We start from the raw sequence: 17,761 nt of genomic DNA, 5'->3' as shown, positions 1-17,761 counted from the left end.
CTACACAGAGGGGGGAAGTAGTGGCTTCCTGAAGTCAGGTTTTCCACATGTTCTTGCACTCAGATTTCTATAGCAGTGCTTCTAAGATTTCCTCTATTACAGGGGTTCTCAATCCCAGTCCTCGGTACACACCTAGACAGTCAGGTTTTCAGGATGCCCACAATGAATATGCATGAGATAAATTTGCATGCACTACCTCCATTGTATGCAAATCTATCTCGTACATATTCATTGTGAGTAGCCTGAAAACCTGACTGGCTAGGTGTGTTCCGAGGACTGAGTTGAGAACCCCTGCTCCACTAGCTATATTCGTATATTCACGTAAAATTTGTTTTCCTTATAAACTGGTGCAAGTGGTCATTCCTGGATGTTTACATGTTTTCTGACATTTGTGCTAGTCTTCTGTAAAGAAAGGCTCAAAGAATAGGTGTCATAACTAGTGCCTACAGTAGATGCCCTGTTATAGAATCACCCTCGGTCTTTCTCCTGCAATCTCGGTGATGAAATAATCAGATAGCAGTGCATCTAGTCCCATTAAAAATTCATTTCAGAGAAAAAAACTCAACCAACACTTTTTTGGACTAAAGGAGAGAGTTTAAGCTTCTCTCCTTCAACTAATGTACATTAGTTGAAGGAAAGAGGCCTAAACTCTCTCCTTAAACTAATGGATCCACGGAATCTTAGCGGAGATTGCATGGCAACGCCGGTAATTGGGAAGCAAAACCAGTGCTGGACAGACTTAAATGCCCTGATCGTGCCTGAATAGTTATGGATGGGCTTGAGTGGAAATTTTAAGGGGCTTCGACGTTAGCTTCAGAACGTTTAGTACAGGAACAGTGTTGGGCAGACTTCTACGGTCTGTGCCCTGAGAATGGCAAGGACAAATCAAACTCGGGTATACATATAAAGTATCACATACCATGTAAAATGAGTTTATCTTGTTGGGCAGACTAGATGGACCGTACAGGTTTTTATCTGCCATCATTTACTATGTTACAACACTTAGGTGCCCCGTTTGCGATTTGAACGTGCTTAAACCGGCATTAAGACCGATATATTGCATACACATATAAATTCCAGTTTTAGAAAGCTGGGATATAGCTGTCCAAATTGTGAAAACATGCATATGGCAAGGGGCATGGTCTGAGCATGTTTCTGACGGGGCTATGTTGTGGCTAAAATATATTTCAAAAGGGGAATCCACATTTATATCCTGCAAGATCAGCATCAGGGTTTCCAGATGCCCCTGGGGGATGTCTAGGTTACTTAAAGATGCACATTTTGTGCAGTGCTCTATGGGAAGGATTAGGGGAGCTTCACCCCTGTAATCCCCCAGTGTTTTTTGACCCTCTGAAAGTGATACTGGCAAATGATATCGGATAGTTTGGGGAAACCAAGACTGGCAGGCTTGTGGTAGCACATACACACATGTTCTAAGGTGTTCATGTATATGCCAGCATTTAGACATGTACATTGCCATGTTGCCGCTGTTGATATTGTAATATTGACAGTTACAAAATTGGAGCTGTTGCCGCATGTAGCTGACACATGCATGCAGGAACAGATGTGTATTTCATAAAAGGCTCTATGTCAGCAGATCATTTTATAAAATGCTAATGGAATTTGCAATGTCCCAACCTGGAATTCTCAATTCTGAAATCTCCATTCTGTCTAAAGTCTACTGTATGTTGTTTGCATTTCTTATTAATAGAACTCTCTCTGGCCTTAAGGAAATGTTGATGTCTGAACAAAATTTTATTTCATTAAACATTCATACCAGTGTTATGATCGGGCATTACAGTAATATTTTTATTTATTTATTTATTTGTTACATTTGTATCCCACATTTTCCCACCTATTTGCAGGCTCAATGTGGCTTACATATTACCGTTAACGATAATTTTATCTGAACATTTCTACGTCAATCCTCTTCAAGGATAAGTGTCTCCACAAAGTAGCTTTTCCTCATCATAACCATTTATCACCTAGGTGGCTTACTTGTATCATAGTAGAAATTCTTCAGATTGGTTTATCATAAATGTTGGTACTTTAACTGAGCAACCAATGTTTATTTACAGAACCAATTTTGAAAGGTGACATTTTTAAACCAAATGAAAATGATCTTGATAAATCTGCAGGCTTTAATTTTAGTCTTGTTTGAAATCCTTGAGACTCCTCCGCAGTTCTGAATCAACAGTATTAATTGAATTTCCCTTAGAATGCAGAATTCAATTTTTATGAATCTTAGTGAAGCTCAAGACACTCCTTAGAGAGATGGCACTATGCTTAGAAATGATCTGTAATGCTGCCTCTTCTTTTGAAAGGAACTGCCTTGTTGGATGGCTGACTGCTGATGAACTTTCTGATGAATATCTTTACATATCTTTGGACAATGGGGGGGGGGGCTAATTTTATAAATCTTTTTTCTGCATGTAAGACATGCTTTACACATTTAAATACCAGCATTTGCACATGTATCTCAGTAGAAACCCCGATTTTGGAGAACCAGTATTTACACATATAAAGCTGCACTATGTGGAGATGGCAAGGGACGGGGCTTGGTTGAGACCAAAATCTGCGTGTATTCCCCATTTCACACGGAATACATACGGATGCCTTAATTTACTAACATCAGAATTTACAGCTGCTCCTGAGCATGTATAGGTTTTTAAAAAGTATTCATTATGGACAGTCTTTTACAGGTGGGATTATAATTTTTTTTCCATTCAGAATTGAATATGCAGAAAGATGGCGTCTTCTTCACTTAATCAGGAGTATTTACAGATGTACAATTCTAAGGGGGTCTTAGCTCGAGTTATCTGCAGCAGGGGCCATAGGAATAAAATGGGCCCTGCTGCAAATAACTCAAGCTAAGCTTTAGTAAAAGACCCCCTAAAATGGCAGCTGTACACTTGTAAGTTTTGTAAGTTGACAAGCTGCTCCCTCCCTGTGATGATTTCCATGTTGACCATTGTAAAATGAATGCCGCCACCACCCATAGCTGCAACATACACATCCATTCCTGAATGTATTTTACAAAAGGCTTTATGTCACCAGATCCTTTTCTAAACTACTACCGGACTTGTACACATCCTGGCCTGGGTGTATCATTTCCAATTTCTGCATTCTTATAGTTGCGCAAAGGGAATTTATGTGTAGAAAGTAGGTTACACAAAAAGAGCATGCCTATTTGAAGCAGGTATAAATTCATCTGAGAGAGTTTGTGTGCTACTGGGGATCATTTTGTATGAGTTTATAAAGGCACATAGGCACCTTTGTTGTCTTTATAAAATAGGCAGTTTTACTGAATATTTCTCATAGGTTCTCTGTTACGAATTATCACCTTATTGCAGGGGCAGACTGAGAGTGTTCTGGGCCCCAGGGCAATGAGGACCATTGGGCCCCCTCCTGGTCCTGCTGCCTCCCTCTTCCCCTGCCACTGACCTTTTCCTTTGATCCGCCAGCTAAATCAGTCATCAGACACTGGAACTTCCCTCTGCCATGGCCCATGTTTGTGGAAGAAGGAAGTGGTGTCAGAAAGGGCGGGCCACAGCAGAGGGATGTTCCAGCATCAGCAGCAAATGGCCAATTTAGCTGCCGCTGCCCCTGCCTGCGAAAGAGGGAGGTTCCAGGATGTGAGCGCAGGAGGGGGAGGAGACAGGGCATCCTGGTTTCAGAGGAGAGAGAAAGACATCATATATCGAGCATGTGAAAGGGAAGCACTGGGCCTCTCCCCCACAGCCCTGGGCCCTCAAGCACTGCCTGACTGCCCATATGGTAGGTCCACCCCTGCCTTATTGTGAGCTACTACTGAAAGGTGTGAGCAAAAAAATCCAAATAAATAACATTGTATTCAGGGTTTAGTTCTACAACCAATAACTGACAAAGCTCTGGGACTGTATAAAAAAAAAGAAGGACAGAAGTAATGTTTCATAATGCAGTGATTATTAATTCTGGTTTTCTTGTTGATTCTCTGGTGTTAGACACTCAGGGGCCCAGGACAGAAATTGGGGAGGGAGCCCCAAAGCTGATCTTCAAGCCTGTGCCTTCTTCAACTTGAGGCAGGTTTGGGGGCTCTCTGTAGTATGGGGGCCCAGGGCAATTGCCCTGTTTGCCACCCCTTAACGCCAGCCCTGTGCTCAAGTAAACTAAATATGCAAATAAATGTGTTTCTTAGCTCAGGTGTGTGCATATCTGTCACACGGGCAATCGTGGTAAATTTCCTGAAAATCAAACCTGTCCATGGACTCATGAGAACCAGTGCTCTGATCCACTGCAGATCTAACACCTCCACAACATAAGCAAACTCCTCTAATGAAAACAAGATATGTGGGTGATATATGTCTGTCTGCTCCTTGACTTTCAGGTCTTGTTTCCTTAATGCATATATTTAGAATGATCCTGCACTCTTACTGCACAGTGAAATTGAAATTTAAAAATCCTCAGACTGCTTTCTGACATGCTGATTTAAGGGCTCAATTACCAACAAGTTGTCTGATGCTGTAAGCCTGCTGAAACCCATAAATCCATTTGCACTGAGCAGCAGTTGGGGGTTTGAAGGGCTTGAGAGCCATTACTCATGCATTATGGAGCCACTAGTAGCACTGCAGTAAAAACTGGAGAGAGACCTTCAAACTAACAATTTTTGCCATTGCCTGACATTCCCTAATCCTTGGATTCTCAGTCACAAAATGTCTGTGGTTTCTGATTCTCCCTCATCTGCCCATTACACTTTTTATAATCTGGTTTTACTTAGAACTTGTTTCACGAAACCATTTGCCAAATCTCTCACTCTCTGTGACATTATTGCAGAGTCCCATTTCACCCCTGCTTCCTACCTCTTGGGTTAAGCATTTCATCTCTCCCCCAAGGACTGGTTCTGCTTTTATGTCAACTCACCTGCACTGAGGGGCCCTTTTTCTAAGATGCGTAGGCACGTATGTGCGTCCTTTGTGTGTGAATTTGGAGCTACCGCGTGGCCTGGGCAGTAATTTCTTTTTTTACGTGCATCTGCTATGCGTGCTGGAAACTAATTTTTATTTTCCTGCTTGCAGCAGAAACCAGGCGGTAATCAACATTCTACGCGCGTAGACGATTACCGCACAGTTACCACGTGAGACCTTACCACTAAGTCAATGGGTAGCAGTAAGGTCTCAGACCCAAAATGGATGCGCGCCAATTTTTATTTTGCCGCACGTCCATTTTCGGTGAAAATTTTTTAAAAGGCCATTTTTACAAGCGTGCTGAAAAATAGATCTGCATGCGCCCAAAACACGCACCTACACTAGCGCAGCCCATTTTTCAGCGCACTTTAGTAAAAGGACCCCTGAATGAGCCAAAAGAAAGGAAAGTGGTGTTGATCACCATGGAGGAATCCGTAAGTCCTTTCAAGCCAGGGGCTAATTCAGAACCTGCAAGGGCAGTGGTTTTCAACCCAGTCCTTAGGCCACAGCCAATCAGCTGAGTTTTTGGGATATTCAGTATGAATATACATGAGATATGCATGTGTTGCACCCGTTGTAAGCAACTCTTTCATGTGTTTGCATTGTGAATATCCCAAAACCCCAACTAGCTGGGTCAATCTCAGGGTAGAGTATCACTGCCCTAAGGTAGCACAAACCCTCTGCCTACTTTTAAGCCACCATACTGAGGAATTGAGGTAGGACTTTTTCCTCATTGATAGGCGCCAAGGATCATCAGTATTTTTTTTACTTAACCATGGTGCATTCTGATCGATCTTCCAGCCAGGAACTGGACCAAATCTTCTCGAACATACCTCAATCTTCATCTTCCTAGCTGCAAAGGCCTCAAATACAAAACCTACTATGCATCCAACTTCTCTGTCATAGGCAGCCAACTCCGGAACGCCATACCTCGACACATCCGAAAAACCACTGAACACCTACCCTTCTGAAAACTGCTGAAGACTTACCTCTTCAAACAAGCCTATCCAAATGACCCGTCCTAACTCTCAAACCTAATTCCACACCACTAGTATCACCCATACTCCAATCCTTTCCCCACATCTCTTACTAATGTCCTACTCTATATAATTATCCTGCTTATAATCGAACGAGAATAACGCCCAAGTTCCGACCTAAATCGGGAGATGGGCGTTCTTCTCACAAAAACAAATAAAGCGGCATAATCGAAAGCCGAACTTTGGACGCTTTCAACTGCACTCCGTCGCGGATGCGGACAAAGTTGACGGGGGAGTGTCGGAGGCGTGGTGAAGGCGGAACTGGGGCGTGGTTATCACCCGAACAGAGATGGGCGCCCTTCGCCGATAATGGATGCGTTTGTAGCTAGAATTTAGGGCACTTTTCCTGGACCCTGTTTTTTGACGAATAAGGCCCCAAAAAGTGCCCTAAATGACCAGATGACCCCCAGAGGGAGTCGGGGATGACCTCCCCTGACTCCCCCAGTGGTCACTAACCCCCTCCCACCACAACAAATGATGTTTCACAACTTTTTACTTTCACCCTCAAATGTCATACCCTCCTCCCAAGCAGCAGTATGCAGGTCCCTGGAACAGTTGTTAGGGGGTGCAGTGGACGTCAGGCAGGTGGACCCAGGCCCATCCCCCCCCTACCTGTTACAATTGTGCTGCTTAATGCTACTAGTCGTCCAACCCCCCCCCAAACCCCCTGTACCCACATGTAGGTGCCCCCCTTCACCGCTTAGGGCTATAGTACTGGTGTAGACTTGTGGGCAGTGGGTTTTGAGGGGGATTTGGGGGGCTCAACACCCAAGGGAAGGGTGCTATGCACCTGGGAGCTCTTTTACCTTTTTTTTTGTTTTTGTAAAAGTGCCCCCTAGGGTGCCCGGTTGGTGTCCTGGCATGTGAGGGGGACCAGTGCACTATGAATCCTGGCCCCTCCCACGAACAAATGCCTTGCATTTATTCGTTTTTGAGCTGGGCGATTTCATTTTCCATTATCGGTGAAAAGCAAAAACGCCCAGCTCACACCTTGGCGAATAAAGCATGGGCGTCTATTTTTTTTAAAAAATACGGTTCACTCCGCCCCTTCACGGACCCGTTCTCGGAGATTAACGCCCATGGAGATAGGCGTTTCTGGTCGATTATGCCCCTCTATGTCATCTCTGTGATACTTTGTTCCATACTTTGTATTATCTCTGTGATACTTTGTAAGCCGCACTGAACCTGCTATCGAGCGGGAAAGAGCGGGGTATAAATGCCACAAATAAATTCAAGAAGCAACAGCATATTAGGAAGAGAACTTCACATGCAACCATGCCATGCATGCGTAGAATTTTTCACCCTTGGTATAGATATTTGGCAGAAAAGAGAGGAGTCTTTTTTTGTTTGTTTTTTTTATTTGTACCCCGCACTTTTTCCCACTCATGGCAGGCTCAATGCGGCAGGCAATGGAGGGTTAAGTGACTTGCCCAGAGTCACAAGGAGCTGCCTGGGCCGGGAATCAAACTCAGTTCCTCAGTTCCCCAGGACCAAAGTCCACCACCCTAACCACTAGGCCACTCCTCCACAGGATAGTTGCTTAACTATCTTTCATCCACGAAATAGAAGCTGTTGCTATGTATGCTGGAGACATTTGCAGCCATGGAAGGCAATGGCACACCCAAATAGCCCTTCCTCATACTTTCCTCAGGGTATTTTCTTACAATGGTCAGTAGCCAAGCTACTGTGGAGAGCACATGACCCTTTGTCTCAGCTTGAAAAATGTTAGGACTTACCGGTGCAGAACTGGGGTAAGGAGGAGGTCACAGTGCTCTACTGTGCCATTTCTAGACGGAGATTTCTTAAAGCTAGTGCAATGCTCTAGGGAGGGCACAATGAAGACTCGTTCGGGGCTTTATCTTTTTTTACCGTGAATCTTGCAAACAAACACATCAATTTGTTTCCAAGTTAATGTATTTGGCTTTAAAAACTTTCATCTGAAAGCAATTTTGTCAACAGCTCAGCCTAGGCGAAAAGTTAAATGTTGAAGTGTAGTTAAAATGTGGAATGTTTTCTTGCAAGGTTAGTTTAAACAGATTGCAGCTGAAAATGAGATCAATGGTTGATGTATTTTTCCATATATAGCAAATAAGGAGATTATTGGTTAAACATATCTGCATTTTTGCATGTCTTTTGGCACATGCTGCTGCCTGGAGCTAGACTTCACACATGTGTTTTACATTATAGCAAAAATGTGAAAAATGTTACAGAAGTCACATTATTGTTCTATTATTCCTTGACTTCTGTTTCCCTGCCTTAAGTGAGCCTGAAAATGAAGTGGTCATGACAAAACAATATTGTAAGCCCTGCACAAACACTCAACCAATCAGGTTAATTCATCAGCCGAATGTTTTGACACCACCTTTTTATAGATATTTTCATCCCGTGCAATGTGCAATTACAAATGGACAAAGGAATGTGTGCATATTTCATGATGCTGAGTTTCCACCTTTGAAGCAGAGATTTCAACATGGTTATGGCAGTGCGCCTTAAGTCAATCTATGTGTGATAAGTATATCACTAAACGATGGAGATTGTTCTCCCCTATAGGAAGGCAAAGAAGAAATGGAGTCATCAGGTGACACCACTGGTGCTGTTCAATGACAGGACAGTGTTAAAGATGCTGAAATTTAAACTGATTTATCTAGGAATCTTCACGATATTGACCCTTCATCTCTATCCTCCCATGTTTCAAACCTCCTCTCTACTATGGCACCATCCACGTCTGTCAACGAGGCTGTTTCTTCTTACAACAATACTCTATCCTCTGCCTTAGACACTCTTGCACCTTTGATGACCCGCCCTGTAAGGCGTACAAAACCCCAACCTTGGCTGACTTCTAATATCCGCTACCTACGTTCCTGTACCCGCTCCGCCGAACGCCTCTGGCGGAAATCTCGGGCCCTTGCTGATTTTTTACACTTTAAGTTCATGCTGACCTCCTTCCAATCTGCTCTTTTACGTGCCAAACAGGATTATTATATCCAACTGACCAACTCTCTTGGCTCTAATCCTCGACTTCACCACATTGAACTCTCTCCTCAAGGTGCCCCCTCCCCCAACTCCCCCTTCATTATCTCCTCAGACCCTTGCTGAATTCTTTCACAACAAGGTTCAAAAGATAAACATTGAATTCTCTACCTCACCACCTCTCCCTCCACTAGTCCGTTCCCCTCTCTCTCCTTCCCCTCATTCCCTTTCCTTCTTTCCTGAAGTTACTATTGAGGAAACTACACTTCTCCTTTCTTCCTCAAAATGTACCACCTGTTCCTCTGATCCCATTCCCACCCACCTTCTTAATGCCATCTCTCCTGCTCTTATTCCTTTTATCTGTCACATTCTCAACCTCTCACTTTCCACTGTGACTGTCCCTGCTGCCTTTAAACATGCTGTGGTCACACCTCTCCTTAAGAAGCCTTCACTTGACCCTACTTGTCCCTCTAATTACCGACCCATCTCCCTCCTTCCTTTTCTCTCCAAATTACTTGAGCGTGCTGTTCACCGCCGCTGCCTTGATTTTCTCTCCTCACATGCTATTCTTGACCCACTACAATCTGGTTTTCGCCCTCTCCACTCAACCGAAACTGCGCTTACTAAAGTCTCCAATGACCTATTACTGGCTAAATCCAGAGGTCAATATTCCATCCTCATTCTTCTTGATCTTTCCGCTGCTTTTGACACTGTCGATCACAGCATACTTCTCGATACCCTGTCCTCACTTGGATTCCAGGGCTCTGTCCTTTCCTGGTTCTCTTCCTACCTCTCCCTCCGCACCTTTAGTGTTCACTCTGGTGGATCCTCTTCTACTTCTATCCCTCTGCCTGTCAACGTACCTCAGGGTTCTGTTCTTGGTCCCCTCCTCTTTTCTATCTACACTTCTTCCCTTGGTTCATTAATCTCATCCCATGGCTTTTCCTACCATCTCTATGCTGATGACTCCCAAATCTACCTTTCTACCCCTGATATCTCACCTTGCATCCAAACCAAAGTTTCCGCGTGCTTGTCTGACATTGCTGTCTGGATGTCTCAACGCCACCTGAAATTAAATATGACCAAAACCGAGCTTCTCATTTTCCCCCCCAAACCCACCTCCCCGCTCCCCCCGTTTTCTATTTCTGTTGATGGCTCTCTCATTCTCCCTGTCTCCTCAGCTCGAAACCCTGGGGTCATCTTTGACTCTTCTCTCTCCTTCTCTGCTCATATCCAGCAGATTGCCAAGACCTGTCGTTTCTTTCTTTACAACATCCGTAAAATCCGCCCCTTTCTTTCCGAGCACTCTACCAAAACCCTCATCCACACCCTTGTCACCTATCGTTTAGACTACTGCAATCTGCTTCTTGCTGGCCTCCCACTTAGTCACCTCTCCCCTCTCCAATCAGTTCAAAACTCTGCTGCCCGTCTCGTCTTCCGCCAGGGTCGCTTTACTCATACTAGCCCTCACCTCAAGACCCTTCACTGGCTCCCTATCCGTTTTCGCATCCTGTTCAAACTTCTTCTACTAACCTATAAATGTACTCACTCTGCTGCTCCCCAGTATCTCTCCACACTCGTCCTTCCCCACACCCCTTCCCGTGCACTCCGCTCCATGGATAAATCCTTCTTATCTGTTCCCTTCTCCACTACTGCCAACTCCAGACTTCGCGCCTTCTGTCTCGCTGCACCCTACGCCTGGAATAAAGTTCCTGAGCCCCTACGTCTTGCCCCATCCTTGGCCACCTTTAAATCTAGACTGAAAGCCCACCTCTTTAACATTGCTTTTGACTCGTAACCACTTGTAACCACTCGCCTCCACCTACCCTCCTCTCTTCCTTCCCGTTCACATTAATTGATTTGATTTGCTTACTTTATTTATTTTTTGTTTATTAGATTGTAAGCTCTTTGAGCAGGGACTGTCTTTCTTCTATGTTTGTGCAGCGCTGCGTACGCCTTGTAGCGCTATAGAAATGCTAAATAGTAGTAGTAGTAATTTGAACTGGCCTGTTTCCCTAAAGAAAAGAATTCTCAAATGTAAATAAGTCTTTATTAAATAAATAGAGATAATACAAAGCAACAAATACTACTTCAATAAACAGACAAGAAGAAACAGCTTAAAACTATGATAAACCTCTAAATATCAGTAAAGAAAAGAATTCTAAGCATTTGGTGCATCAAAGGCCACATGAAATGTGTGAGTTGGATACAGAGGGAAGAAGAAGAAGATCACTCAGTGCAGATTCTAGTTCACATCGCTCCTTGGTCTAACCTCTCTGTGATGAAGCAAGAGAGAGGGTTTTTCTTATTGAAGTACAAGCTAGGGCTATATCATTGAAAACCTTACTGATTTATGAACTGTTTTGGGTACTGATACTTCTAGAAAGGTCTCTTCTCAGATGCCATCAGAGGGAGATTAGATTTTCAGTCCTGACATTCCAGAGGAGACATGGAGGGGCATTTTCGATATACTACTACTACTACTACTTAACATTTCTAAAGCGCTACTAGGGTTACGCAGCGCTGTACAATTTAACATAAAGGGACAGTCCCTGCTCAAGGAGCTTACAATCTAAAAGACAAGTGAACAGTCAGTCCGAAAGGGGCAGTCAAATTGAAGCAGCCTGGATTACTGAACGGTAAGAGTTAGGTGCCGAACGCAGCATTGAAGAGGTGGGCTTTAAGCAAAGACTTGAAGACGGGCAGGGAGGGGGCTTGGCGTAAGGGCTTAGGAAGGTTGTTCCAAGCATGGAGTGAGGCGAGGCAGAATGAGCGGAGCCTGGAGTTGGACGTTTTACAAAAGGGCTGGAGGTCTAATGCCCCCTTCCCCACCTGGTGGTCTAGCAGCCCCGAACTCCCCCTTTACCTTTAGATGACGGAGGAGGGAGTAGCACGCCCTCCACCTTCCAGTACAACCTACAAAACTCCCTTATATGGTAGGGAGGACCCGCCCAGCATATCCCAGGATGCACTGGGCAGGTACGGGGGAGTTCGTAGCTGCTAGACCACCAGGTGGGGGGGCAGTAGACCTCCAGCCCTTTCTTCTGTCAGGTGGGGGGGTCAGGTTTTTTGTGGGGGGAGTCGGGGGTCTCATATCAAGGATGGGGAATGCTGGACAGGGCTCACCATTCCTCCCTAATGTTTTGTAACCCTAACGCCAGTTCTGAGCTGGAGTGGGGTTTATAGCAGTAGCAGCACCCTTGTTTGGCGCGCTGCCTGCTGAGCATTGGAGAGGAAATCAAATGTCCCTGTTTAGCATGCATTTGCATGCTATTAGCATTCAGAGCCGGTGAGTGCATTGTTACATGCTCACTGGCTCTGATCCCGGGGAGCATTCAAACGCGGGCACTAGTCTGGCGCTAATGGCCTCAAGCGCCCATGTTTGCTTTTGCTCATCTGGACCTAACGGCCCAGTCGCAGTGCTTCATGGGATTCCTGGCTTCCATTCTCAGAAACAGCAGCCAAGAAGGATTTGGGAGACTTAGGATGTACTGTGTGTAACGTTTTTGTTTTTTGTATGTTGTTGCATCGTTATTTTATGATGATATAAGTCATCCTGGGTTTCTTTTGGAAAGACGTTGACATATAAATCAAATATGTAATGTAATGTTTAGCATCTCTGGGAGGGTATTTCTATCGTGCAAAAGTGACACCTGCTGCTGAACTCAAAACAGCTTCCTGAGAGAGCTATATTTCATGTATCTTTACCAGAGGATTGCACCTGCAGTGGCTGACCTGGATAGTGGTCAGAATAAAACATGCAAAAGCCAAGGAAGCTTTGAATGAAGACTTGTGGCTCCTCAATCTCCAGAAACTAATCAAGCCTATACCGGGAGGTGTGGTGGCCAAATACTGTCTAGCAAGGTCACAGGTCACCTTGCTAGATCGTAGATGGATGTTTCAGCAGCTAACCTGCTAATTTTGATTCCTGTTTAGATTTCTGCAGAACTTAGTAGTAAGACGTGGAGGAGAATTTGAGTATGGGAATTTGTATGCTCATAGCCACGAAATGGTGGAAAACCAAAGAGGAAGAGAATGATCTGGATATGAAGTGATAACCTTAGAAGTGGTTTCTGTGGTTGGCAACTGACATATGAGTGTACACCAGAAAAACTGGACAGACCAGATGGGCCAATTATGGGTGTAGTTATCAACATGGGCTCCTGTTAAGACATGTTATTTGATCACTAACTCATGCTGTTTTTGCACAGGTCCCATGTTATGCAATGAGACCTAGTTACCAATAATGGGGGTTAACCGTAAAATAACATGTTTTGGGACCTGGCTCCTTTGGTTCCATCTGTGAGTGCAGATCTATCTGCTTTTCTTGAAGATTCAACGGATAATATTCCTGCCAGGGCCACCCTCTTGGTTATTTTTTCTAATGAGGCTAATAAGATTGTAGTCATGAAGTCTTATTTTAAAAATAAGACTTAGTTATTATTCTGTGAGAACACCATACAGAGTTTTCCAGATGTATCTAGTGCTACCCAGTTAACGTGGAAGGCCTTCCTAGCTTTGAAGGTGCGAGTGCTAGCAATTTCTGCACAGTAAATGAGAGGAAGCCCATTCAATTCCTATGGGCTGCCTCTCATTTGCGGCTTTCTAAAAGAGGCCCTAAGGGAGCTACATTTTTCCAAAAATTCCTTGTAAATGTTTAGCTACATTTCAGGGTCATCAATGCATTTTCTTTGATCCTGTACAACTTGAAAAATTTCTGACAGAGCATTAATTTAGTTGAGGTGTGATTAGTAGGAGTTTAAATTGATTATAGTCTTGTAAATATGGGAAATATCCCTAATTTCCTTTGTTTGTTTTTTCTTTCTTTAGTTAGTGCTCTCTTATCCCGTGATGTGGGCTTGATTATTGTTATATTGCTTATTGTTTTCTAGTTATAATCTGTTTCTTATATTTTTTTGTAATTTTCTTGGGAGTATGTACTCATAAAAGCAAATTTTAAAAAATGCCTTGATGGTAGCTCACGTTGTTAACGTCCCCCCTCAGTCTCTATCTGCAGTTATCTACTGTTTTACTAATAAGGAAGCCACATGGCAATAATAGAATAAAATAAAAATAAGAATGAATATTAGGATTGTAATAGCGTTTTTTTTTCTTTCAGCTCTCAATGACTTATCTAAAACCCTATTTGATCATCCTGCTATAGGCAGCAGCTGTGCAGTGGTGCAGCTAGCCTCAGATGTACCTGTGTGTTGTAGTAAATCAGCACAGATCTGCTGACAGCAGGCTTGCTGTGTTGTTTTATTAACCTTCTGTCATTCAGAGTCTCCTAAATAAATGCTCTGACAGTTTAAAAATCTGCTCTCAGATTCTGTTAATACTGTATACAGAATTCAAGGAATCCTTGTGAACAAAAACTAATTCAAATAGAACTGAATGTCCAAATGCTGTTACCGGAAGGGATCAGGTAGCTGATGCCTGCCAAAGGGGACAATAATTGAGAGTCATGTGACCACTGTACTGTCCTGGGGGCAGCATCTGAAGCATGTTTTGGTTAGATCAATCTGAGACCCCTGGGCTACTGCATAAAAGAATCCAGCAGAGCAAAGAGTTAACCCTTTCTGGAAGGCTGCACTCATAGGTGCCAAGCCATGCTTTAAAGCTGCATAGCACAATGTAAATCCTGGGCTCACAATGCACTTGGAGCAGGTTGCCTGTAGATGAGGAGTCAGCTCAAGAGCCCAATTTTGCATGGAAAGTAGAGACTGGAATTGATACTTGCCAACATAGAGCTTTATTTTTAAATAATTGCAGGAATGCACAGGGTATGCACTGGAATGTGCAATGGGAGCATTTTACAAATGCACACATTGAAAACATGACCAGCACAAACTCAGCAGCATCCATACGGAAGTGCTGCACTTATACCAACTTCCATCTGCAGCTGCCCTGTTTTACCAACCTGCACTGGTAAGTGCTGCAAAATTTTAACTTGATTTCATTATCAAGGTGGAATTAAACTACATGGAATTCATGAGAATGACCTCCTTAATCCCTCTTGTAAAATGAGCACTTTTTAAAACAGCTTGGTAATTTTTTTTGCCACACATGTGAATATAAGAACATAAGAATAGCCATACTGGGTCAGACCAATGGTCCATCTTGCCCAGTATCCTGTTTCCAACAGTGGCCAAGCCAGGATGCAAGTACCTGGCAGAAAACCAAATAGTAGCAACATTCCATGCTACCAATCCCAGGGCAAGAAGTAGCTTCCCCAGGACTGTATCAATAGCAGACTATGGACTTTTCCTCCAAGAACTTGTCCAAACCTTTTTTAAACCCACATACGCTAACCGCTGTTACTACGTTCTCTGGCAAAGAGTTCCAGAGCTTAACTATTCGTTGAGTGAAAAAATATTTCCTCCTATTTGTTTTAAAAGTATTTCCGTATAACTTCCTTGAGTATCCCCTAGTCTTTGTTCTTTTGGAACGAATAAAAAATTGATTCACTTCTACTCATTCTACACCACTCAGGATTTTGTAGACCTCAGTCATCTCTCTCCTCATATGTCTGTTTTCCAAGCTGAAGAGCCCTAACCTCTTTAGCCTTGCCTCATATGAGAGGAGTTCCATCCCTTTATTGTTTTGATTTCTCTTCTTTCCAGAACTGAATGCAGTACTCAAAGTGAGGTTGCACCATGAGGCATTATAGTATTATAGTATTTTCGGTCTTATTTACTATCCCTTTCCTAATAATTCCTAGTATCCTGTTTGCTTTTTTGGCCACCGCCACACGCTGAGCAGATTTCAGCATATTATTTGCAGTGACACCTAGATCTTTTTCTTGGGTACTAACCCCCAAGGTGGACCCTTATCAGGTAACTATGATTCAGCTTATTCTTTCCAATGTGCATCACTTTGCATCTGTCTACATTAAATTTCATCTGCCATTTGAATGCCCAGTCTTCCAATTTCCTAAGGTCTTCCTGCAATTGTTTGCAATGCGCCTGTGTTTTAACAACCTTGAATAGTTTTGTATCATCTGCAGATTTAATCACCTCACTCATCATTTCAATTTCCATATCATTTATAAATATTTTATCGGAGTGGAGGAGTGGCCTAGTAGTTAGGGTGGTGGACTTTGGTCCTGAGGAACTGAGTTCGATTCCCGGCACAGGCAGCTCCTTGTGACTCTGGGCAAGTCACTTAATCCTCCATTGCCTGCCGCATTGAGCCTGCCATGAGTGGGAAAGCGCGGGGTACAAATGTAACAAAAAAAAAAAATAGCACCAGTCCCAGTACTGAACCCTGTGGCACTCCACTATTCACTCTCCTCCATTGAAAGAAATGACCATTTAACCCTACCCTCTGTTTTCTGTCCAATAACCATTTCCTAAACCACACCGGAACATTGCCTCATATCCCATGACCCTTTAATTTTCTCAGGAGTCTTTATCAAGGAACTGTCAAAAGCTTTCTGAAAATCTAGATACACTACGTCCCCCTGAGCTAAGGAGAAGATTTAGTGTTAATTATTTTTTTTTATTATTATTTCAAATCAAAATTTTGTAGGTTTACAGGTCTACGAAAATATAAAATATCAGAGATACTTTCAGCTCTTTAGGAAGTTTATTCCACAAATTAGGGCCCACACAGTTTCTAGCTTTCACTTAATGTTATACCCCATTGGTCTTTCCAAGAAACCTTTATGAGATGCACATAGAACCCTAAGTGGGCTATATTGCCTAATACAAGCTGCTAGTGCTTCTGGAACGAATCCTTGTAAATAAAAACAACAACAAACTATTCCTGAATTAGCTGCAATTTTCACATTTAGGTAATCCCACATACAAAGCATTGCAGTAGTCAAGCTGAGTAATAATGTATGCATGTACTAATATGGCCAACTCTACTTGTTCAAAATAGGAACATAAATAATTATTCCATAAATGACTTCCGGTGGAGTCACTCATCAAGATGGCTGCACACTTTTGAGCTCCCAGGGTTCGTCTCCCAAGTACCCCCCATCTCCAAGGACCGTCTACTCACTCGATGCACAATGAAGGAGCTCTTTGCTAGTGGTGGACACGGCTGGAGAAACAGCAGGAGATTCCGGACAGTGAATACCGCATATTCTGCGACTCGCTGGTGCAGATCGGGAGTTGACCCCAATGGGAGTGTGGCTTCCTTGCTGTTGGGAGCGGGTTGAGGCCTTCTGCGGTAATGCATGGTGAGGCGCACATGAGAAAATTCCGAGTCCAGAGGCAAACTGAAGTGGACAGTGGTGAGAAAGTGTTCCCCCTGTCAAATTTGTGGCCTGCTGCAGGGTTGAAGTGGGATCAGATGTACACTGGGCTCCCTCGTCTGCTGACTGCGTGCTTGAGGTGCGTCAGGGTGTTAGTGGAAGGGAAAACAGGGAAGGAACAAGACAGTGAGCGAACATTGAGCCTAAGTGAGTGACATTCCTGGTTTGTGTGAGCACCTTAAAGGGAACACTGGTCAACAATCTAATTTTGTACCTGAGGTACAATGGAGTGACTTGCCCAAATGGAGTGACTTGCCCAAAATCACAAGGAGCAGCAATGGAATTTGAATCTACCACACCAGGATGTCAAGCACAGTGCTCTAACCACTAGACTACTCCTGCTGCACTCCCAAGTTTGTTTACATTTCCAGCCTTTTGAAAGGTCCTGTCATTATGTGAAAGGAGTGTTTTTACTACTGTTACCACAATCAGTCTGTGTAAATCATAGCACTGCTGTTCTGACCTTCAGCTATACACCTTAAAAGCATGACGTGAATTGTATATAAAGTACAAATATAACATCAGCAGCTGAAGAACATACTGGCGGA

General features: G+C 43.5%; 1 protein-coding gene across 3 annotated transcripts in view; it reads left to right on the top strand.

The window, feature by feature from the left end:
- ALG14 (ALG14 UDP-N-acetylglucosaminyltransferase subunit) overlaps positions 1–17,761 on the top strand; it is a 114,487-nt gene that overhangs the window by 90,064 nt on the left and 6,662 nt on the right. The window lies entirely within an intron of this gene.

Source organism: Microcaecilia unicolor, chromosome 6, assembly GCF_901765095.1.
Source record: "Microcaecilia unicolor chromosome 6, aMicUni1.1, whole genome shotgun sequence".
Lineage (NCBI taxonomy): Eukaryota > Metazoa > Chordata > Amphibia > Gymnophiona > Siphonopidae > Microcaecilia > Microcaecilia unicolor.
The sequence above is the reverse complement of the archived record's forward strand: the minus strand, read 5'-3'. Positions and strand labels throughout refer to the sequence as shown.